Source organism: Triticum dicoccoides, chromosome 6A (genome assembly GCF_002162155.2).
Source record: "Triticum dicoccoides isolate Atlit2015 ecotype Zavitan chromosome 6A, WEW_v2.0, whole genome shotgun sequence".
Lineage (NCBI taxonomy): Eukaryota > Viridiplantae > Streptophyta > Magnoliopsida > Poales > Poaceae > Triticum > Triticum dicoccoides.
In genome coordinates this window covers 478,672,215-478,697,560 of record NC_041390.1, presented here as the reverse complement: position 1 = coordinate 478,697,560, position 25,346 = coordinate 478,672,215, and the positions used below count along the sequence as shown (strand labels likewise).

The following is a 25,346-nucleotide window of genomic DNA, read 5'->3' as shown; positions in this document are numbered from 1 at the left end:
TGATAATTGCTTTGTTTCCCCTTTGGACTTCTCAATTCAGCTTAGCTCCATGGCTAGGGACATGTGTACAGAAGTAAGAATTGAAGCATTCGACACACTTGCCAAAATCCAGAGAGTATATGAAGGTGTTTTGCTTCAGTCGCTGTCTAAGAAGATCATAAAAACTGACACTGGGAGTGCCTCTAGCATCAAAGGGAAAAAACTACCACCTAAATTATCATTCCCCTGTGCTGCTGGCATATTTGCGCATGGGGTTGAAGATGAATTCTATCCGGTCAGGTCATTCTCTTATACCACATAATTCCCCTTAATGTCCCGTGTCTTTTGTTTATTGTTCTATATGTTCTCCCTACAGGTCCGAACAGTTCCATGTAAAACGATGGGAGCTCTTGCAAAGCTTTCAAATCAATATGCACAGAAGGCCTTGGACTTGTTGATGGACATGATGAATGAGATACAGAAGCAGTTAGACTGCAAACTTTGTAGACACTGTTTGATATGGCAACATATGGATGTTTGAGCATGCAGGAGAAGCACATGCACATGGTACTAATTATCAATATAATGTATCTCGTGTAAGCTAGATGTATGAATTGGTTCTTTGTTTGTAATTAACTGTGCTAGATGCTAAATTTGGTAACCTTATGCCTCCTGTTTCTTTTGCAGTTCCTTGGCGTATTGATGGATGCCAATGTCGTAGTTTGAAATGCAGCACGCAAGATCCTAGGGCCAGTGAATCTGCCTAAACTTCGAATGTTTAAATCTGCACTTGATGGTCTCATTGCAGGTCTGGAGAAAAATCTGGAGGTATGTTAGTGCAGAACAATCACCATGCTTCACAATTATCTCTCCCTTGCTATTCTGATCTTTGCTTGAACATTTTCTAGATGAATTATTCGTGTAGTCAATGTAACACGGAGCCTCGGTTATCCTGCTAAATGTTAATATGAGTTTCAGTCAGCATATAGAATATTGCTTACTCTATAATTGCTTCAGTTTTGTTGTAACTGACTCTTTTCTTCGATGTTGCGACCATATTTATTATATGCAGGATCAAGATATATATGGCGTTCTGTTTTCCATTGGCAAGAATCATGGGAGCTTTTCAGCCAATATAGCCAAACATTTAGCCAAAGAGGTGTTTCTCCATTGCTTACTTCCAATTTTGTCTACATGCTAATGTTCTATATAAAATGTATGTTTTCACTTTCAGTATTGCTGCTGCACTGATTCTTTCTGTTTGCATGGTTCTTTCAAGTTCGGTATATACTAGAAAGGAGGTACCATCTCAAGTTCGGTAGGGTGTACCCATGTTCTTATTTTCTGTCAGTCCTATGGAATTTGAGAATATTCCAAGCTATCAACCTTAAATAATAATAATGAATGCATCTATTTGCAGGCTGCTATGTAATTTGTAATGATGAAGCCTACTCAATCCCAACTGTAGATTTATTTTTAGGCAAGTAATTCTTTAAGGATTTGTTTCATATTTATAGTTTGATTTAGGACAACTGAATCTGGATGGCAAAGAGCATATTTAATTTATATATATATATATATTTAGAAGATCATATTAATATACATTATCCTTGTGAGCCAAATGTTTGAAGCCCTGTGTAATACCTATCCTATAAGATACACCTGATTATGTGAGCTTACCCTACCGCCAAGGTGGTGTTTTTTCTCATCATAGAAACTTTGCCGCCCCTACCGCCATGAGCTCTGGCGGTAGGATCCAGCAACCTACCGCCACAGGCTCTGGGGGTAGGGTTTGAGCCTACCGCCAAGGGGTTGATTTTTTCCGTCACAGAAACTATGCCCCCCTACCGCCATGGGCTCTGCCGCTAGGGTCCAGCAACCTACCGCCAGGGTGTGTGGCGGTAGGTTTAAAAACAAAGGACTTCCTCTATTCTATCCGTCATCTCAACACAATAGCTTATAAATAAAAATCATCACATAGATTGCTGACAAATAACACAAATTGCTGACAAACTAAAGTTCTCACGACACCTTGCAAACATCTCCACACCAAATTCAATACAAATGGAAAATTCATTCACGACAAGTTCACGAGACATGGCTTCATGCCTTAGTACTACATAGTTCATGATAAATTTGGTATGGCTTCATCCGGTTACATGATGAGTGGACCGAAGCGAATGCTTTACTGAGTCATACGGGGCCATTTCCCCTTCTTGTCACGTGCCTCATCCTCCTCTTGTGCCGTGTGATCCTTTGCAAGCTTTCTTGTCCTCTCCTCATTAGCAAGCTTCGTTTGGCGTGCCCTCTCCTCCTCGCGTTACTTCCGCTTCATCCTCTCTTTCTGACGATGCTCTTCCACCAAGCCTATTTGAAACCTTTCTTCGAACAGCCGCTGGCGCCTAAGACAATCTTCATATTGGTCCTTTTGAACATCTTTTGGCACTTCATGATCTATCCAGGTGAAGTACTTGCATTGAGGAGGCGGTGAGTGCATATAAAATGGATCTATCTATGAATAATATTTGAATCTTCTCTGAATTCTTTTATGTATGATTGGTTATTGATACGTCTCCGTCATATCTATAATTTTTTATTGTTCCATGCCAAAATTATTCAACTTTCATATACTTTTGGCAACTTTTTATACTATTTTTGGGACTAACATATTGATCCAGTGCCCAGTGCCAGTTCCTGTTTGTTGCATGTTTTTTTGTTTCGCAGAATATCCATATCAAACGGAGTCCAAATGGAATAAAAATTGACGGAGATTTTTTTGGAGTATATATGATTTTTGGGAAGAAGAATCCACGCGAGACGATGCTCGAGGGGCCCACAAGGTAGGGGGCGCGCCCTGGAGAGGCAGGCGCGCCCCTGACCCTCGTGGCTACCCCATAAGGCGGTTGATGCCCTTCTTTCGCCGCAAGAAAGCTAATTTACGGATAGAGATCGTGTCAAAATTTCAGCCCAATCGGAGTTACGGATCTCCGGGAATATAAGAAACGGTGAAAGGGAAGAATCTGAGAACGCAGAAACAGAGAGAGACAGAGAGACAGATCCAATCTCAGAGGGGCTCTCACCCCTCCCATGCCATGGAGGCCATGGACCAGAGGGGAAACCCTTCTCCCATCTAGGGAGGAGGTCAAGGAAGAAGAAGGAGGGGGGCTCTCTCTCCCCCTCGCTTCCGGTGGCACCGGAGTGCCACCGGGGGCCATTATCATCACCGTGATCTACACCAACACCTCCGCCATCTTCACCAACATCTCCATCACCTTCCCCCCTCTATCTACAGCGGTCCACTCTCCCGCAACCCGATGTACCCTCTACTTGGACATGGTGCTTTATGCTTCATATTATTATCCAATGATGTGTTGCCATCCTATGATGTCTGAGTAGATTTTCGTTGTCCTATCGGTGGTTGATGAATTGCTATGATTGATTTAATTTGCTTGTGGTTATGTTGCTGTCCTTTGGTGCCCATCATATGATTGCGCGCGTGGATCACACCCTAGGGTTAGTTGTATGTTGATAGGACTATGTATTGGAGGGCAAGAGTGACAGAAGCTTCAACCTAGCATAGAAATTGATGCATACGGGATTGAAGGGGGACCAATATATCTTAATGCTATGGTTGGGTTTTACCTTAATGAACGTTAGTAGTTGCGGATGCTTGCTAATAGTTCCAATCATAAGTGCATAGAATTCCAAGTCAGGGATGACATGCTAGCAGTGGCCTCTCCCACATAATACTTGCTATCGGTCTAGTAAAGTAGTCAATTGCTTAGGGGCAATTTCGCAACTCCTACCACCACTTTTCCACACTTGCTATATTTACTTTATTGTTTCTTAATCTAAACAGCCCCTACTTTTTATTTACGTAATCTTTATTATCTTGCAAACCTATCCAACAACACCTACAAAGTACTTCTAGTTTCATACTTGTTCTAGGTAAAGCGAACATCAAGCGTGTGTAGAGTTGTATCGGTGGTCGATAGAACTTGAGGGAATATTTGTTCTACCTTTAGCTCCTCATTGGATTCGACACTCTTACTTATCGAAAACTGTTGCGATCCCCTATACTTGTGGGTTATCAAGACCTTTTTCTGGCGCCGTTGCTGGGAAGCAATAGCGTGGGGTGGATATTCTCGTGTGTGCTTGTTTTCTTTATCACTAACTAATTTTTATTTGCTATTCTTAGTTTTTCTTTATCTTTAGTTATGGATATGGAACACGAAATACCAGAAAAATTAGGTGTACTTTCTGCTCATGGAGATGGGGAACCTCCTAAAACTCTCAATGCTGGTTATGTGAAAGATATTATGTACTACTTTAATAATCCTGAGAAAACCCCATTCAATTATGTAATGGGAGTAACATTGGATCAACGTGAATACTTTAGGGATTACCGCTTGACACAAAAAGGGAAATTATTATGGGATCAAATTCAAATATTGAATTGGTATGCTAGGCAACTATGCTTGAGATATGATTATACTTGTTGCTCTAGGATGAAGGCTCCACACCTTCCCTTTTCATGCAAACTTAATGATAATAAGACCTTAGCTTCTTATGCTAATGGTATATATGATTACTATGATGTGGAACAAATAGAAGAATTTGTTGCTTTTATGGGTGCTTATGAAATTGAATCTATGTTTAAAGAGTTTGAAGATTTTGATGATGCTGTTTATAGACCTGAAAATTTAGCTATCCTTAAATATTGTTATGAGAATTATGAATACAATTACGATATTAATGCACTTATTGAGAAAGTCTCCGCTGTCCAAGAAGAGACTAATATTTTGCAGGAATCTATAGAAGAAGAAGTTGATGAAACTGTGAGCTCATTGGATGAAAAAGATGAGGAGGAGAGCGAAGAACAAAAGGAGGAAGAGCGGATTGATCACCCGTGCCCACCTTCTAATGAGAGTAACTCTTCAACTCATACATTGTTTAATTCCCCTTCATGCTTACCGAAGGATGAATATTATGATAATTGCTATGATCCCATCGATTCTTTTGAAATATCCCTTTTTGATGATGCTTGCTATGCTTGTGGCCAAGATGCCAATATGAATTATGCTTATGGAGATGAACTTGCTATAGTTCCTTATGTTAAACATGAAATTGTTGCTATTGCACCCACACATGATATTCCTATTATCTTTCTGAATTCTCCAAACTACACTATATCGGAGAAGTTTGCTCTTATTAAGGAATATATTGATGGGTTGCCTTTTACCGTTGCACATGATGATTTTGATGAATATAATATGCATGTGCTTGCTGCTCCTACTTGCAATTATTATGAGAGAGGAACTATATCTCCACCTCTCTATGTTTCCAATATGATAAAGTTGCAAGAAACTGTTTATACTATGCATTGGCCTTTACTTTGTGTGCATGAATTGTTCTTTTATGACATGGCGATGCATAGGAAGAGAGTTAGACTTCGTTATTGCATGATATATGTTACTTTGTGCTCACTACTAAATTATAAATCATTATTAATTAAAATTGGCTTTGATATACCTTGGGATCCGGGTGGATTCATTACTTGAGCACTATATGCCTAGCTTAATGGCTTTAAAGAAAGCGCTGCCAGGGAGACAACCCGGAAGTTTTAGAGAGTCATTTATTTCTGTTGAGTGCTTTTATATAGTTTAAAAACAACAAAAATAAAGAGGGGAACCCAAAACGTTTTCAAAAAGGAAAGCGAAAGTGAGAAAGACAAGCATTGTTGAAGTGGGAGCTAGCCTTGAACTTTGTTCATGCTCACAGAAACTTTGTGAATCTTGATTACAGAAACTTTTCAACAAAAATAATTATCCCCTTGTACAATCCCATTGTATTATAAAAATAATGTGCCAAGGTTTGCCTTTAGGATGTTTACATTTGCTTGATGGTCTGTACGGTGCAGGACAGAAACTTTGGCTGTAGTGCGCGATTTTACATTTTTAGCTGGAACGTCAAATGGTTCTGATTCTTTTTGCACTGTCTCCCTATACAAATTGTTTATTTTTCCTAGTTTTGGTAGAATTGTTCAAGTATCAGAAGTATGGTGAATGTTCAGATTATTACAGACTGTTCTGTTGTAGACAGATTCTGTTTTTGATGCATAGTTTGCTTGTTTTGATGAAACTATCAATTTATATCAGTGGATTAAGCCATGGAAAAGTTATATTACAGTAGCTATAATGCAAAAACAAAATATGAATTGGTTTGCAATAGTACTTAGAGTAGTGATTTGCTTTATTATACTAACGGATCTTACCGAGTTTTCTGTTGAAGTTTTGTGTGGATGAAGTGTCCGATGATCGAGAAGGTCTCGATGTGATAAGAAGGAAGAGAGGAAAGAACTCAAGCTTGGGGATGCCCGAGGCACCCCAAGTAAATATTCAAGGAGACTCAAGCGTCTAAGCTTGGGGATGCCCCGGAAGGCATCCCCTCTTTCATCACCAAGTATCGGTATGTTTTCGGATTCGTTTTGTTCATGCGATACGTGCAATCTTGGAGCGTCTTTTGCATTTGGTTTTCATTTTTCTTTTATGCACCATGCTGGTATGAGATAGTCCTTGGTTGATTTATAGAATACTCTATGCACTTCACTTATATCTTTTGAGTATGGCTTTATAGAATGCTTCATGTGCTTCACTTATATCATTTGAAGTTTGGATTGTCTGTTTCTCTTTACATAGACAACCACCGTTTGTAGAATGCTCAAGAGGTAGCACACAGCCTGCACCGCAGCAGTCCAGTTCCACCATCGTTGGTAGGTCCCCTGCCAATACACCGACGAACTGGTGATCTTATATGCTTTTTATTCTACGGTTGATCTCAGTAATCACAAGGCCTATGCACATTTAGACCATGTAGCAGACAGCAATGCCCCTACATGATTAGGATTTAGGAAGGCAAAAAAATCAGTATTCTAGTCTAAAAGACCATGAAGAAACTTGTGCAGTAGATGAGTATTGATTAGTATCATTCCATGAATAAAGGGCACAGGGCCATCCTTCCATTATCCTTGCCCCATTTTGTAAAGTAAGTTAGGCGGCCACTACCGTTGAGAAGAAACATAGATATGCCCCTTACAAAACTCTATGGTAGCTCCTGTGTTTTGTAGTATTGCGCTAAATTATTTCCATCAAATGTTTGGTTAACAATGTACTAAGCAATCTGGATAAAAGTTAGCTGGAATGAACATGTGTAACTAAATCTAAATGCATATATACTTTAAGGAGGAGTTCAATCCATACAGCTGCATTGTTGCTATTTTTTAAAATTCTTAGCTATATGGAAATTGATATTCTTTTCAGGTCTCTTTGCCGATACCAGTATAACAGTTACAAAGACCTGAAAATTTAATCATACAGTAAATATGCGACCAGCATGCAGTTCTAATTTTAATTTGCTAGAAATTATTAGTTTTAGTTTGCAAGAAGTATACTGATATGGGTTTTGCAAAATTCTTTCCAAGCTTATGGTGTCGTGAATCTCATGGACGAGGGCCTGGCCGCTTCCGAACTCGGCCCGTCCGTCTCCGAGCGGGCTTGGTTTAGGGGGCCGAACGCATCCAGTAGCTCAGGTGCTGACCCTGAGATGGAGATCCGAGCAATAGTCTTGATGGCCAGCGGACTCTACCCGTTGTCACGGGTGAAGGCGCTCAGCAGCCTCGCTGCGGTCCTCAAGAAGGTGAATGCCGGCGGCGGGGTTGTGGAGTGTTGCTACGCTTGCGCGGAGAAATTGCTGAGGGGCGAGGACGAGGGTATGAGGTTGGCAGCTGTGCGATTGGTGAGATTTTGTCATTTATGGGTACTTATGTTTTCTTTTGTGCTATTGTATGCTTTTGAGATTTACATATGAGGAATTGAGGAGATCTCCTGTCTTCGGTGGATAGGTTGGCCTTTGTGCGGAGAAGTTTGCCATGAGAGAGGAGTTGGGTGGTGATGGTGACCAAATGGACTGGGTTATCCTACATGTATGGTTTGCACTTCGCGCTGGATTCGGTGTTCATGAACGGTAGGATCAACTAGTTGAGTGTGGGCCTAGTTTTAATTGTATACCGACATTTTTATTTAGCCTAATACTTCTGTTTCTATATGTCAATTCCAGGCTAGTATAGTTTGGAATGAATAGTTATACGACATGCCCATAACTGATACTGGGAGCGATGTTCTTGTTTTTTACTTAGAAGACCTGTATTTTCGGCAATTTACCTTTCTGTTCTTATCACCAGAAATCATTTTGACAAGGTGAAAGTACTCATGGTGAGTGAGATTTACTACTAAAACATGCAGTTTGTGATGCACACAATAAGAAAGATGCATCTAATCATGCTTGTGCATTTAATATTTGTAACTTACAAGTTTTACTCCACTGACCACAGTAATGATAACTGCTTTGTTTCCCCTTTGGACTTATCTATTCAGCTTAGCTCCATGGCCAGGGACATGTGTACAGAAGTAAGAATTGAAGCATTCAACGCACTTGCCAAAATCCAGAGAGTATTTGAAGGTGTTTTGCTTCAGTCGCTGTCTAAGAAGATCGTAAAAACTGACACTGGGAGTGCCTCTAGCATCAAAGGGAAAGACTACAACCTAAATTATCATTCCCCAGTGCTGCTTGCATATTTGCGCATGGGGTTGAAGATGAATTCTATCACGTTAGGTCATTCTCTTATACCACATAATTCCCCTTAATGTCCCGTGTCTTTTGTTTATTGTTCTATATGTTCTCCCTACAGGTCCGAACAGTTCCATGTAAAACGCTGGGAGCTCTTGCAAAGCTTTCAAATCAATATGCACAGAAGGCCTTGGACTTGTTGATGGACATGATGAATGAGATACAGAAGCAGTTAGACTGCAAACTTTGTAGACACTGTTTGATATGGCAACATATGGATGTTTGAGCATGCTGGAGAAGCACATGCACATGGTACTAATTATCAATATAATGTATCTCGTGTAAGCTAGATGTATGAATTGGTTCTTTATTTGTAATTAACTGTGCTAGATGCTAAATTTGGTAACCTTATGCCTCCTGTTGCTTTTGCAGTTGCTTGGCATATTGATGGATGCCAATGTCGTAGTTCGAAATGCAGCACGCAAGATCCTAGGGCCAGTGAATCTGCCTAAACTTCGAATGTTTAAATCTGCACTTGATGGTCTCATTGCAGGTCTGGAGAAAAATCTGGAGGTATGTTAGTGCAGAACAATCACCATGCTTCACAATTATCTCTCCCATGCTATTCTGATCTTTGCTTGAACATTTTCTAGATGAATTATTCGTGTAGTCAATGTAACACGGAGCCTCGGTTATCCCGCTAAATGTTAATATGAGTTTCATTCAGCGTATAGAATATTGCTTACTCTATAATTGCTTCAGTTTTGTTGTAACTGACACTTTTCTTCGATGTTGCGACCATATTTATTATATGCAGGATCAAGATATATATGGCGTTCTGTTTTCCATTGGCAAGAATCATAGGAGCTTTTCAGCCAATATAGCCAAACATTTAGCCAAAGAGGTGTTTCTCCATTGCTTACTTCCAATTTTGTCTACATGCTAATGTTCTATATAAAATGTATGTTTTCACTTTCAGTATTGCTGCTGCACTGATTCTTTATGTTTGCGCGGTTCTTTCAAGTTCGGTATATACTAGAAAGGAGGTACCATCTCAAGTTCGGTAGGGTTTACCCATGCTCTTATTTTCTGTCAGTCCTATGGAATTTGAGAATATTCCAAGCTATCAACCTTAAATAATAATAATGAATGCATCTATTTGCAGGCTGCTATGTAATTTGTAATGATGAAGCCAACTCAACCCCAACTGTAGATTTCTTTTTAGCCAAGTAATACTTTAAGGATTTGTTGCATATTTATAGTTTGATTTAGGACAACTGAATCTGGATGGCAAAGAGCATATTTAATTTATATATATATTTAGAAGATCATATTAATATACATTATCCTTGTGAGCCAAATGTTTGAAGCCCTGTGTAATACCTATCCTATAAGATACACCTGATTATGTGAGCTTACCCTACCGCCAAGGTGGTGTTTTTTCTCGTCACGGAAACTCTGTCGCCCCCTACCGTCATGTGCTTTGGCGGTAGGATCCAGCAACCTACCGCCATAGGCTCTGGCGGTAGGGTATGAGCCTACCGCCAAGGGGTTGATTTTTTCCGTCACAGAAACTATGCCCCCTACCGCCATGGGCTCTGGCGCTAGGGTCCAGCAACCTACCGCCATGGTATGTGGCGGTAGGTTTAAAAACAGAGGCCTTCCTCTGTTCTATCCATCATCTCAGCACAACAGTTTATAAATAAAAATCATCACATAGATTGCTGACAAATCACACAAATTGCTGACAAACTAAATTTCTCACGACACCTTGCAAACATATCCACACCAAATTCAATACAAATGACAAATTCATTCACAACAAGTTCACGACACATGGCTTCATGCCTTAGTACTACATAGTTCATAATAAATTTGGCATGGCTTCATCCGGTTACATGACGAGTCCACCGAAGCGAATGCTTTACTGAGTCATACAGGGCCATTTCCCCTTCTTGTCACGTGCCCCATCCTCCTCTTGTGCCTTGCGAGCCTTTGCAAGCTTTCTTGTCCTTTCCTCACGAGCAAGCTTCATTTGGTGTGCCCTCTCCTCCTCGCGTTACTTCCGCTCCATCCTCTCTTTCTGACGACACTCTTCCTCCAAGCCTCTTTGAAACCTTTCTTCGAACAGCCGCTGGTGCCTAAGATAATTTTCATATTGGTCCTTTTGGACATCTTTTGGCACTTCATGATCTATCCAGGTGAAGTACTTGCATAGAGGAGGCAGTGAGTGCATATAAAATGGATGTTAGTGTTGGCACACATTTTGGAGTAACATGTTACTTCTCTAGCATACCGGTGGAAGGTCATAGGCGTTAGTTGGTAGGTCATAGGCATTAGGGCCCACAAACCAGCCCCTTATCCACCACCCAGGACCCTACCGCCACAGTGCTGGCGGTAGGCTTCAGTACCCTACCGCCAGAGCCCATGGCGGTAGGTCCTTTTCCATGTCAGCACGAGCCGACGGCCGTTAGTCGCCGTCAAGGGACCTACCGCCAGAGCCCACGGCGGTAGGACGTGCAAACCTACCGCCACCCCCTGGTGGTAGGCAAAAGGGTTAGATCTCGAAATATTTCCAAAGGGGAGCCGAAAGCCAGCGTGCGGCGGATTTGCAGAAGCCATCCCTACTCGTCCGTCCTCCTGCTATCTCCTGCCGTCTTGCGCCGCGCCTGCTCCCCGCCTGCGCATCCTGTATCGCGGCCATCTCCTCCCTCTCCGCACTCTGCGGGCGTCTTGTCCTCTGCCGCAGCCCTCTCGAGATCCCCTCTGCCGCCGCAGCCCTGCCCTATTCCTCGCGGACTCCTGCTCCTCTACGCCGCCTATTGCCAGGTTCTGCCCGCCCCCTCCCGGCCCACCCCTCCACGGCCTACCTGCAGCATGCTGTCGGTCGTTCTCGCATGGAGTAGGCACAAGGGGCACCACCGCCCGCACCACGGCAGTCCAGTTCCACCACCGCTGGTAGGTCCTCTGCCAATACACCAACGAACTGGTGATCTTATATGCTTTTGATTATACGGTTGATCTCATTTATCACAAGGTCTATGCTCATTCAGATCATGTAGCAGGAAGCAATGCCCCTACAGTATTAGGATTTAGGAAGGCAAAAAAATCAGGATTATAGTCTAAAAGACCATGAAGAAACTTATGCAGTAGATGAGTATTGATTAGTATCATTCCATAAATAAAGGGCACAGGGCCATCCTTCCATTATCCTTGTCCCATTTTGTAAAGTAAGTTAGGCGGCCACTACCGTTGAGAAGAAACATAGATATGCCCCTTACAAAACTCTATGCTAGCTCCTGTGTTTTGTACTACTATGCTAAATTCTTTCCATCAACTGTTTGGATAACAATGTCCTAAGCAATCTGGATAAAAAGTTAGCTGGAATGAACATGTGTAACTAAATCTAAATGCATATATACTTTGAGGAGGAGTTCAATCCATACAGCTACATTGTTGCTATTTTTTAAATTCTCAGCTATATAGAAATTGATTCTTCTTTCCAAGTCTCTATGGTGATATCAGAATAACAGTTACAAAGACCTAAAAATTTAATCATACAGTAAATATGCGACCAGCATGCAGTTCTAATTTTAATTTGCTAGAGATTATTAGTTTTAGTTTGCAAGAAATATACTTATTTGGGTTTTGCAAAATTCTTTCCAAGCTTATGGGGCCGTGAATCTCATGGATGAGGGCCTCGCCGCTTCCAAACCCGGCCCGTCCGTCTCCAAGTGGGCTTGGTTTATGGGGCCGCACACATCTAGTAGCTCAGGTGCTGACCCTGAGATGGAGATCCAAGCACTAGTCTCAATGGCCACCGGACTCTACCGTTGTCACGGGCGGAGGTGCTCAGTGGCCTCGCTGTGGTTCTTAAGAAGGTGAATGTCGGCGGCGGGGTTGTGGAGTGTTGCTACACTTGCGCGGAGAAATTGCTGAGGGGCGAGGACAAGGGTATCAAGTTGGCAGCTGTGCGATTGGTGAGATTTTGTCATTTATGGGTACTTATGTTTTCTTTTGTGCTACTGTATGCTTTTGAGATTTACATATGAGGAATTGAGGAGATCTCCTGTCTTCGGTGGATAGGTTGGCCTTTGTGCGGAGAAGTTTGCCATGAGAGAGGATTTGGGTGGTGATGGTGACCAAATGGACTGGGTTATCCTACATGTATGGTTTGCACTTCGCGCTGGATTCGGTGTTCATGAACGATAGGATCAACTAGCTGAGTGTGGGCCTAGTGTTAATTGTATACCGACATTTTTATTTAGCCTAATACTTCTGTTTCTATATGTCAATTCCAGGCTAGTATAGATTGGAATGAATAGTTATACGACATGCCCATAACTGATACTGGGAGCGATGTTCTAGTTTTTTACTTAGAAGACCTGTATTTTCATCAATTTACCTTTCTGTTCTTATCACTAGAAATCCTTTTGACAAGGTGAAAGTACTCATGGTGAATGAGATTTACTACTAAAACATGCAGTTTGTGATGCACACAATAAGAAAGATGCATCTAATCATGCTTGTGCATTTAATATTTGTAACTTACAAGTTTTACTCCACTGACCACTGTAATGATAACTGCTTTGTTTCCCCTTTGGACTTCTCTATTCAGCTTAGCTCCGTGGCCAGGGACATGTGTACAGAAGTAAGAATTGAAGCATTCAACGCACTTTACAAAATCCAGAGAGTATCTGAAGGTGTTTTGCTTCAGTCGCTGTCTAAGAAGATCATAAAAACTGACACTGGGAGTGCCTCTAGCATCAAAGGGAAAAAACTACAACCTAAATTATCATTCCCTAGTGCTGCTTGCATATTTGCGCATGGGGTTGAAGATGAATTCTATCACGTCAGGTCATTCTCTTATACCACATAATTCCCCTTAACGTCCCGTGTCTTTTGTTTATTGTTCTATATGTTCTCCCTACAGGTCCGAACAGTTGCATGTAAAACGTTGGGAGCTCTTGCAAAGCTTTCAAACCAATATGCACAGAAGGCCTTGGACTTGTTGATGGACATGATGAATGATGATACGGAAGCAGTTAGACTGCAAACTTTGCAGGCACTGTTTGATATGGCAACATATGGATGTTTGAGCATGCAGGAGAAGCACATGCACATGGTACTAATTATTAATATAATGTATCTCGTGTAAGCTAGATGTATGAATTGGTTCTTTATTTGTAATTAACTGTGCTAGATGCTAAATTTGGTAACCTTATGCCTCCTATTGCTTTTGCAGTTCCTTGGCATATTGATGGATGCCAATGTTGTAGTTCGAAATGCAGCACGCAAGATCCTAGGGCCAGTGAATCTGCCTAAACTTCAAATGTTTAAATCTGCACTTGATGGTCTCATTGCAGGTCCGAAGAAAAATCCGGAGGTATGTTAGTGCAGAACAATCACCATGCTTCACAATTATCTCTCCCTTGCTATTCTGATCTTTGCTTGAACATTTTCTAGATGAATTATCCGTGTAGTCAATGTAACACGGAGCCTTAATTATCCTGCTAAATGTTAATTTGAGTTTTATTCATCGTATAGAATATTGCTTACTTTATAATTATTTGAGGCTTTGAGCCCATGACTTCAATTTTGTGGTAACTGACTCTTTTCTTCTATGTGGCGACCGTATTTATTATATGCAGGATCAAGATATATATGGCGTTCTGTTTTCCATTGGCAAGAATCATGGGAGCTTTTCAGCCAATATAGCCAAACATTTAGCCAAAGAGGTGTTTCTCCATTGCTTACTTCCAATTTTGTCTACATGCTAATGTTCTATATAAAATGTATGTTTTCACTTTCAGTATTGCTGCTGCACTGATTCTTTCTGTTTGCGCGGTTCTTTCAAGTTCGGTATATACTAGAAAAGAGGTACCATCTCAAGTTCGGTAGTGTGTACCCATGTTCTTATTCTCTGTCAGTCGTTTGGAATTTGAGAATATTCCAAGCTATCAACCTTAAATAATAACAATGAATGCATCTATATTTGCAGGCTGCTAAGTAATTTGTAACGATGAAGTCTACTCAACCCCAACTGTAGATTTATTTTTTAGCCAAGTAATACTTTAAGGATTTGTTGCATATTTATAGTTATATTTAGGACAACTGAATCTGGAAGGAAAAGATCATATTTAATTTATATTCATTTTTGGATGACCATATTAATATACATTATCCTCATGAGCCAAATGTTTGAAGCCCTGTGTAATACCTATCCTATAAGATACACCTGATTATGTGGGCTTACCGTACCCCCAAGGTGGTGTTTTTTCTCGTCATAGAAGCTTTGCCGCCCCCTACCGCCATGTGCTCTGGTGGTAGGATCCAACAACCTACCGCCACACGCTCTGGTGGTAGGGTTTGAGCCTATCGCCAAGGGGTTGATTTTTTCCATCACAGAAACTATGCCACCCCTACCGCCATGGGCTCTGGCGGTAGGGTCCAGCAACCTACCGCCAGGGTGTCTGGCGGTATGTTTAAAAACAGAGGCCTTCCTCTATTCTATCCATCATCTCAGCACAACAGTTTATAAAAAAAATCATCACATAGATTGCTGACAAATCACACAAATTGCTGACAAACTAAAGTTCTCACGACACCTTGCAAACATCTCCACACCAAATTCAATACAAATGGCAAATTCATTCACGACAAGTTCACGGAACATGGCTTCATGCCTTAGTACTACATAGTTCATGATAAATTTGACATGGCTTCATCCGGTTACATGACGAGTCCACCGAAGCGAAGGCTTTACTGAGTCATACGGGGCCATTTCCCCTTCTTGTCACGTGCCTCATCCTCCTCTTGTGCCTTGCAAGCCTTTGCAAGCTTTCTTGTCCTCTCCTCACGAGCAGGATTTGTTTGGCTTGCCCTCTCCTCCTCGCGTTACTTCTGCTCCATCCTCTCTTTATGACGACGCTCTTCCTCCAAGCCTATTTGAAACCTTCCTTCGAACAGCTACTGGCGCCTAAGACAATCTTCATATTTGTCCTTTTGGACATCTTTTGGCACTTCATGATCTATCCAGGTGAAGTACTTGCATAGAGGAGGCGGTGAGTGCATATAAAATGGATGTTAGTGTTGAAACACATTTTGGAGTAACATGTTACTTCTCTAGCATACCGGTGGAAGGTCATAGGCGTTAGTTGGAAGGTCATAGGCATTAGGGCCCACAAACCAGCCCCTTATCCACCTTATCCACCACCCAGGACCCTACCGCCAGAGGTGCTGGCGGTAGGCTTCAGTACCCTACCGCCAGAGCCCATGGCGGTAGGCCCTTTTCCACGTCAGCACGAGCCGACGACCGTCAGTCGCCGTCAAGGGACCTACCGCCAGAGCCCATGGCGGTAGGACGTGCAAACCTACCGCCACCCCCTGGTGGTAGGCAACAGGGTCAGATCCCGAAATATTTCCAAAGGGGAGCCGGAAGCCAGAGCGCGGCGGATTTGCAGAAGCCATCCCTACTCGTTCGTCCTCCCGCTATCTCCTGTCGTCTTGCACCGCGCCCGCTCCCTGCCTGCGCATCCTGCATCGTGGCCATCTCCTCCCTCTCCGCACTCCGCGGGCGTCTTATCCTCTGCCACATCACGCTCGAGATCCCCTTCGCCGTTGCGGCCCTGCCCCATTCCTCGTGGCCTCCTGCTCCTCTACACCGCCTACTGCCAGGTTCTACTCGCCCCCTCCCGGCCCACCTCTCCGCAGCCTACCTACAACACGCTGTCGGCCGTTCTCGCATGGAGAAGGCACAAGGGGCACCACCGTCGGCACCGCGGCAGTCCAGTTCCACCACCGCTGGTAGGTCCTCTTCCAATACACCAACGAACCGGTGATCTTATATGCTTTTGATTCTACGGTTGATCTCAGTAATCACAAGGCCTATGCTCATTTAGACCATGTAGCAGACAACAATGCCCCTACATGATTAGGATTTAGGAAGGCAAATTTTTTTTAGGATTGTAGTCTAAAAGACCATGAAGAAACTTATGCGGTAGATGAGTATTGATTAGTATCATTCCATGAATAAAGGGCACAAGGCCATCCTTCCATTATCCTTGTCCCATTTTGTAAAGTAAGTTAGGCGGCCACTACCGTTGAGAAAAAACATAGATATGCCCCTTACAAAACTCTATGCTAGCTCATGTGTTTTGTAGTATTGCGCTAAATTCTTTCCATCAACTGTTTGCATAACAATGTCCTAAGCAATCTAGATAAAAGTTAGCTGGATTGAACATGTGTAACTAAATCTAAATGCATATGGAAATTGTTGCTGCATTGTTGCTATGTTTTTTTTTAATTCTCAGCTATATGGAAATTGATTCTTATTTTTAGGTCTTTGTGCTGATATCAGAATAACAGTTACAAAGACCTGGAAATTTAATCATACAATAAATATGCGACCAGCATGCAGTTCTAATTTTAATTTGCTAGAGATTATTAGTTTTAGTTTGCAAGAAATATACTTATATGGGGTTTGCAAAATTATTTCCAAGCTTATGGGGTCGTGAATCTCATGGACGAGGGCCTCGCCGCTTCCAAACCCAGCCCGTTCGTCTCCAAGAGGGCTCAGTTTCTGGGGCCGCACGCATCCAGTAGCTCAGGTGCTGACCCTGAGATGGAGATCCGAGCACTAGTCTCGATGGCCAGCGGACTCTACCCGTTGTCACGGGCGGAGGTGCTCAGCGGCCTCGCTGCGGTCCTCAAGAAGGTGAATGCCGGCGGCGGGGTTGTGGAGTGCTGCTATGCTTGCATGGAGAAATTGCTGAGGGACGAGGATGAGGGTATCAGGTTGGCAGCTGTGCAATTAGTGAGATTTTGACATTTATGGGTACTTATGTTTTCTTTTGTGCTACTGTATGCTTTTGAGAGTGACATATGAGGAATTGAGGAGATCTCCTGTCTTCGGTGGATAGGTTGGCCTTTGTGCGGAGAAGTTTGCCATGAGAGAGGAGTTGGGTGGTGATGGTGACCAAATGGACTGGGTTATCCTACAGGTATGGTTTGCACTTCGCGCTGGATTTGGTGTTCATGAACATTGTTTGGCGAGTACAAATTTGAGTTACTACAGGTTTTTATAGACCGGAAAATATATAATGTCATTACAGTTGTTTGCTGATATCTAACACTTGTCTACAACATTTAGAAGACTACACATAGTTTATCACAAGTTCTTACCATTTGTTTTTCTAGGTTTCGTGAGGGAGAGAAGTATACTCCCTCATTTGAGAATGCATTCCCATTTTTTGACTTTCTGCTATCAATGTAAGACTAAAACCACAGTTTGTGACCACAATATGGTACATGTTTTTTTTCCAAAATTTGGATTTTGAGAATACCCAAGGCACGGCTTGACGCACTTTGTCAGATTATTTGTGGCCGCGTTGCCATGTGATCACTGTTAGCAGATTGTTTGAGCGGTCCTGGTAGCTCATTTATTTTGTAAAATAGAAATCATAGTAGACATTATAGCAGGCATCACACCAGCCGAGATTCCTTTCATTAGATGATAAAATATCGTTGGAGCTGAGACTTGAGTTCTACAACGAGAGGTGCTTATAGTATAGCATGGAAACAACTAAAAAAATTCTGAGAATAGTGGAATACATCAGATCAAAGCACTAGGCTTCCTCCCCTCAAAGGCCCCCTTGCTGTCAAAGAGACATTGTCTTTCAGCATTCAGAAGGTTGATATTTGATACTGTTCCAGCGAGCAGCATAGTTCCTCTTGTTTGACTTCCCTTAAAACCTTCCTCAAGAGTGCACCAGAGTGTTCCATTTCTCCAACATTGTATCTTCTTTATTTGGGTTGTCATCTTTTTCCAAATATCTCTTTAGCTGCGCCGGCCATGGGTTGAACCGCCACTTTTTACAATTTTACATCAAGGCCAAGAAACAAAAATTTGCAAGGATATGGTCACGTACTAAGTATAAGCCATGATGGTAACTCATTTTATAGGTCTTCTGTATCTCTACCAACTGGATGAGAAAAAGCAACAGTTTTAGGAACGTGAATAGCCAAGTCTATCACAAAGGTTGCACATAACATATCTATTACATAGGTTGCACACTACATCCAGCTACTGATCGAGAGAGAGAGAAAACCAATATTTTCATATTAAAATATTAGAACATAATGATATGTCAATATAGTCAAACATTGGAAAAATAATCCCTTGAAGATTGGGCTGCAGTAACAGCAGAAGATATGGAATTATTTTCATCTTTGGTAATTAGATTCTTTCTGTTCCATCTTATACTATCTTAGTAGACCAGATCTTGTCCATTCAAACACATGGTTAAATTTCATAGGGAGACATGTTATATAGACACAACTTCTATACAGACTACAGTCACGTATCTATCAACGAAGAAGGAAAAAAGAAAACCAACAATAAACAAGCAGGAAATGAACCAAGAACTTTTGAGATTTAAAGAATAACGACCAAACCATATGTATTTATAGACGCAAGTATAATGATAACATTTTAATTGTAGGTATTAATGAAGTATGATAACATCGCAATGGAACTAGTTTGCACAGACTCATCCTCTAATCAAGGAATCATGTTGTTTTTGACCTACATGCTACATTAAAATAAGCAGATTATGCCTCATTTTCACATTAGCATGGAAATCAATTCATGTACATTTATTTAGCTTCTAGGGCACCAATGGCATTGCAATCTGCAGGAAACTTTCTACGAAGAAATAAATGTTAAACCATTGTTTGCATCAAAAGGGAACTTCCATTTTGATGGCTAAATATTAGTCCGCGAACAATCCATCATGTTTTCATCTAAGTATCAAAGTGGCTTGCATTTCTAACCTACCCCTCCCAGTCTCTCCTTTCACTCCCTTCTTCTTGACTTCTTCCACGTGACCGGTGGCTTAGCGTCACAGCAGGGTGGGGGTGATATCAAGCATGGACATGCAGATTTCTCTGTGGAGTACAAATATCATAAACCGGACATAAGATGTGTGAAAAAAGTATCTATGCATATCTTAGTATACTATAAGAATGGATCATTGGTAAAAAAACTCAAATAAATTACTGTAACTTGCTTGATATGGGCAATCTAACTCAGTAAGCAAATTTTGCAAAATTCCACGAAGTTCAACCAAGATGGGTACCTAGTAGTTTCAGAGAAAAATTAGAATTAGTTCTATCAGAACAAAAGTTGCATATGTATTCCACGTAATCACTGAGTTTGTAGGGAAACTTCTTTGAAAAGTCAAAATCACCAATAGAGCATCATCTATAAATGGTAATCTGTTAGTAGGGTGATAATGATAGTGTCTGAGTCCACAGCAGATAGATACATTCCAGATGATCTCCTCTTTGTAGCCAAATCAATAAGAGCAACAAATAGAATATCCATTCTTCCATATGCTAGCATGCTTTTGTAATTAAGACCATAGATCACAAAACCATATCTATTATGCAATAAAAGCCTAAAACTGAACCTACTTGTAAGGAGAAACACACCGCTGCTTGCTCATAGCCTCATACACCTTTGCACATCATAATGGTTTGTCTGTCTAGATATCACATTGCCTACAATCTATTAAAACAATAGGCAGGGTTGTCAGTGAGGAACATGCCTACATTATTCTGTGCTCAAACTGCCCCAAATCAATGTGAACTGCGAGCCAAATCAGATGAACAGAGGATGCATCACAACACTACTAGTTTAGGGATCTCACTGATTCAAAGAAATGCTGACAGCAGTTTGCAGATTAACATGATGTGTCTTTCTCAATTGCATTATCATTGAATAATTTCTGGCACATGTAATTTCCTTTCTCTTTAGGTATTATGACCTGAGATGGTGTGTTCAATATGTGAGGTACAATCTCACTTCTCTTTAGATCCAATAGCAAAAAAGAACACCTAGCAGCATGCCATGCACACACACTTGGTTTGCAAATAACTTTTAACATATTAAAATCAGTTTTATTTAACTTCCATCTTATCCTCCTTAGGCCCAATTGTTTGAGGAATGAGCATAAGCAAACAATGTGGTGAAAAGAATTTGAATATTAATTCCACTGACCAACCATATTTTCTCACTTTAGCTTTTTGTTATTCTTAACATACAGGGACTTCGGACTTGTTTTTATGCGTAGGTAGAGTAATATCTTCATTTGCTACATTGAGTATAGTAGCATTTCTTTTGGATTTTTTATGAAGTTTTGTTATATCCCTTAATGCTATATTATCTATGACATAGATCAATATGGCATCTGATGGAGAGCTGATCTTGGATAAACCTAGAATCAAAGCATTGTTAATGGTTTCTGTCTCGGCTGCTTATGATGATAAAGACAAAAAACTGGATATACCCACAGTTATATTTTCACATGCAATTCCCCTATTTGGGATGATCTCGTGTGCACTAACCGAAGATGAACGAGATTCACTCTTATCCTATTTGTATCGTCAAGCTGGAATGCAGTTTTGGGAAAAGAAGTTAGTGTCTGCAGAAGGTGGAGATTATGAATGTTTCAGTGTTGAAACTGTGGGAGGAACTCATGCACAGGTAGAAATGACTGAAAAGACAACCAAGTACTTAGATGAAGTCATGATAAAGCAATCGACAAGGATCATATTAGAAACAGTTAAAGGAGCCCAGGTTATGATAAAGCCGTGCAGTATAGGAGAAGTTCAAAGTACTCTAAGGTATGACTTACTATATTCCGTTCTTTCCCATGCAACCAATCTTTCATATATAGATAAGCATGTAAAAAATGAAAATTTGTAGTACACTTTGGAAGCTTCATATATAGGAAGCATGTAAAAAAACTAGTAAAAACGATTATTGTAGCAGGACAATATAAGCAAGAATAAGCTGTAAGCACTTGTCTACTAAAAATTGGATAAGGAATAAAATAGAGAATAGGATGGAAATATTGATGCAAGATAACTTAAACTCAGAAACATGTTGGGTACAATATCAGAGCCCAAGATAGCAGACGTAGCTATGTCAAAATTTTGACATAGTATGATAGTAGCGTAGAAAATTACAATATTACTGCCAGAGCATGAAGCAACAACCCAAGAAAGCAGATGTAGCTATGTCATTTTTCTTATATTCGGAAAAACTGTACCTGGAAATCTGTACTTGGGTTGGGGGACATCATTAAGGATTGGTGAATAATAAAGCTAAACTGATGAAGTTTTTGAAGGACATGTCATCAGATATTATGCGTAGAAGCAGCAGCATCGGGTTTTATATGTTAATGAAGACTCAAAATTGTCTGTTCTTTCCTACAAGTAGCCCATTTTCGAAAGCAACCAAATGGATCCAATTAGGATAACCAATTCATGGCAGTAATCTATTTTTTTTGGATTGTTTATTTTAGTAATCTCATGAACACAGGCAAAAGGTACAAACTAACCTCCCTACAGAAAACACGACATAAGTTTTAGTAACCTCTGCCCAGTTTTCATGCATAGGATGACTTCATATTACCACAGAAATATTATCTTAGAAGCCATGTTTCACATATTGTCACTGCTTATTACCTGGAACAAATTTCACCACTATATGAATCTGAGATGTAGGAATGTTGTTCAATTTCTAGAAAAGAACATACCACATCGAAACTATTTCCAGATGTTCATGCAGTAACCTTTAGTTACCTCAGTACAAAATGCCTTCCAATTGATTATAGGATTGGGCACTTCAAATGGGGGTGAGGAGGATGTCGGAGGCTACTGCAGGTTCTCCGGCTGGCCCGTGCTACTCCGACAACTGATTCAGCCGTAGGGTGACCTGGCGAAGCACCAACCATAGAAGAGAGATGGGGGGATCGAGCCCCTAATGGTGGGATGGCGCACCTGCGTTGTCCCCCCGGGTAAGATGGTGTGGGGAGAACAAAGTAACGGATCTGGACGATGGGGTAGTTGTGGTCATCGACGAGGAGGTGACGACGTGCGGCGAGCTCGGGGGTGATGCGCGGTCGAATATGGAGGGGCGATGCGGTTGAGGGTGAGCTGAGTGGCGTTGCGTGCCAGGTGAGACGTGAGAGAAGGGATTCATGCGAGAAATTAGGGGTGGGTTACGCGGCCTGTGCAGGCGGTTTGACGTTTTTTAAGCGGTATCTTCACCGTGAGATTTAAAAGAATCAATGGCAGTTGATATGTCTGGCGATTTGCTTCCAATCAGACTACTGATTCTAAGTGTTTCCCAAACATATGTTGGCCATACATGTGAGAGCATATTCAAGAAGTGGGCCCATTCTGAAGTTAATGTGCGATTAGAGTATAGGTTGAATGGAGTAGTAGTAAATATGGTACGACCATGCATGTGAAAATTGGCTGCGATGAGAGTTGTTGGAGTAAATATTTTCTGACAATATTTCAATGGATTAATGAATTAGTGTTGCGTTTTGGAGATTACATCCGTAAGATCATATTTTGTGTGCAATAAGAACTCAGTGGTGTCAAGGGCAATTATTAGAGTTTTTTTCTTAAATTGCTAGTGTCAACTATTCGATCAATGCATACTCATAAAAAATAGTGAATACATTGCACATCAGCCATATCGAATTGTTAAAATTTCACCAGGCTGATGATGTTCTTGAGGCTTGAATGTCTTTTATGCTCCCTATTTGTAATTTAGTGGCGCAGTAGAGTTTGTTACGCAGTAGTTCCATTGCTCGTTTGCGAGTCTGGGGCACTAGTTCAACTAGGTGATTTCCCCGCACATTGCTGTGAGATTTTAAAGATTAATTTTGGATAAAATTTATAGGAATGAAATGACACAAATGAAAAGCTATTATTGCAAAGGCAATTGTGTGTGGACAAAGAGTATGCATATACGCTAGACCATTGGAGATGAAAAATAAATAAATTTGTGTATGCATGTGCTAAAAAATAGTTGTAGTGGAGGATGGCGTGGCAAATTTGGTGATGTGAAGGGCTGTATGTTGAGAAAGTTAGAGTTAGTGGGGATCAACTATTTATGTATTATAAATTTGCCAATTATTAAATGGTAGTTGAATGCCCATGCGTTGATATAGAATGGAACAATAAATCTATATAAAGATACATTATTTGAAGCATTATTATTTCAAAAGTGCACATCGCATGGAGAAAGAAACACAATAAACTGATAGCTCAAATTCTAATCGAACCACGGGTGACTTGTATGGTTTGCACCAAACTAAAATTGTATGACTTGTATGAACTACTTAGTTGACTTCTAGAACTCATATGTGGCATAAATAAACGCATGTGCTCTTCATTTACCATGTAAAAGTTAGACTGTCTTCTATGGTTCGTTGTTGTAAAATTTTCATGTCAAGATGCAGTTCATGCTAGGAAGATAGTATGGCCGACCCAAGATCAGATTTAAGATCTATCTATGTGCCAATTTCCAAATGATGTCAGATTAGATCAAAGCCTGTCAAATTCGACAAGTGTTTATGTTCTCGTGGCCCTGCTAAAGGCAGAAAACCCTCCAAGATGTAGTTGACCTCTTGAAGAGGAAAAAAGAGCAATCATATGCACTCGTCACCGAAGCCAAAAATAGGAGATTGAGAAGACCAGAAATAAGCTAGCGGAGACAACAAACAAAGCGGCTATCTGAAACCCTAGGCAATGCCAAATTTCCTTAATAATATACCTGTTGAAATGTTGATTCAGTTAGCATACATGTTGTGATGTCCATGCATGAAATACAAGATGTATGTAGGTGAGCGATGCCGAGATGTGGCACCAAATTTTTGTTTTTCAAATTGTGCAATAACTTACATATTTATAATACAACTTACCCAAAATTGCCAGATGACGAACAACGGGCCAAACATACCATCAGCCGCAAACGGGTCGAAAGCACCACATGCATTAATTAGACAAAAACCACTAAGTGGCACAAACAGGTACAAAGAACCATGCTCCGACGACAATTTCTTCCCCGACCTCAGCAACCTCTTCATCAACGATATGTGCGAGCATCAATGCAGGTTGTCTCGCTCCTGCAATACTGTATGTGATTCTGTCCTCCTTGTTTAAGATCCTACTAGAATTCTTATTTCTAGTCTGTGCCTTAGATTCGATCTATTCATCTACTTTGCTAGTCCGTATGATCAGTTCATTCCCTGTTATTGTCGTCACGATTTATTTATTGTTTATTCAAACTAAATATCGTAGTAATTTGCTCATATATTCAACACGATCCACCGCTAAAGGAGGGAGAGAACTTCGATGGCCGGAGATCGTGCGGGTGGTGGCCGGGTCAAAGGAATCCTTGGCTGAGGAGCGGCTTGGGATGACGAAGGAAACAATGGGCGAACTGTTTTGTGGCATTATTATTGTATTGTGGAGATTTGCGGGAGGGTAAAACAGTAAAAGGCCAGGTTGGAGTCGGCTGCGAGGAGCTCCAGCCCGAAATAGCAGCCGCGGCTTCTGAGCCATTTCTGTGTGGAGCCGGCCCATAAAAAGGCCCTTTGGTGCGGCTCCGGCTTCTATAGCCCCCAGAAAAACACCTGTAGACCTGCTTCTGCACGAGGAGCCGGAAGCCAGCGCGCGACTGATTTGCGGAAGCCATCCTTACTCCTCCGTCCTCCCGCTATCTCCTGCCGTCTTGCGTCGCGCCCGCTCCCCGTCCACGCCTCCTACGTCGCGGCCATCTCCTCCCTCTCCGCACTTCGCGGGCGTCTTGTCCTCTGCTGCAACCCTCTCGAGATGTTCACCAGAGAGGCAGAGACGTGTCTTAAAAAAAAGTGTTT

General features: G+C 41.3%; 2 pseudogenes; both read left to right on the top strand.

Moving 5' to 3' along the window:
- Positions 1-1,411, top strand: part of LOC119315923 — a 48,805-nt pseudogene extending 47,394 nt beyond the window's left edge.
- Positions 1,412-1,831: 420 nt separating this feature from the next.
- LOC119315922 lies at positions 1,832-20,955 on the top strand (annotated as a pseudogene).
- The last annotated feature ends 4,391 nt before the right edge of the window (positions 20,956-25,346 follow it).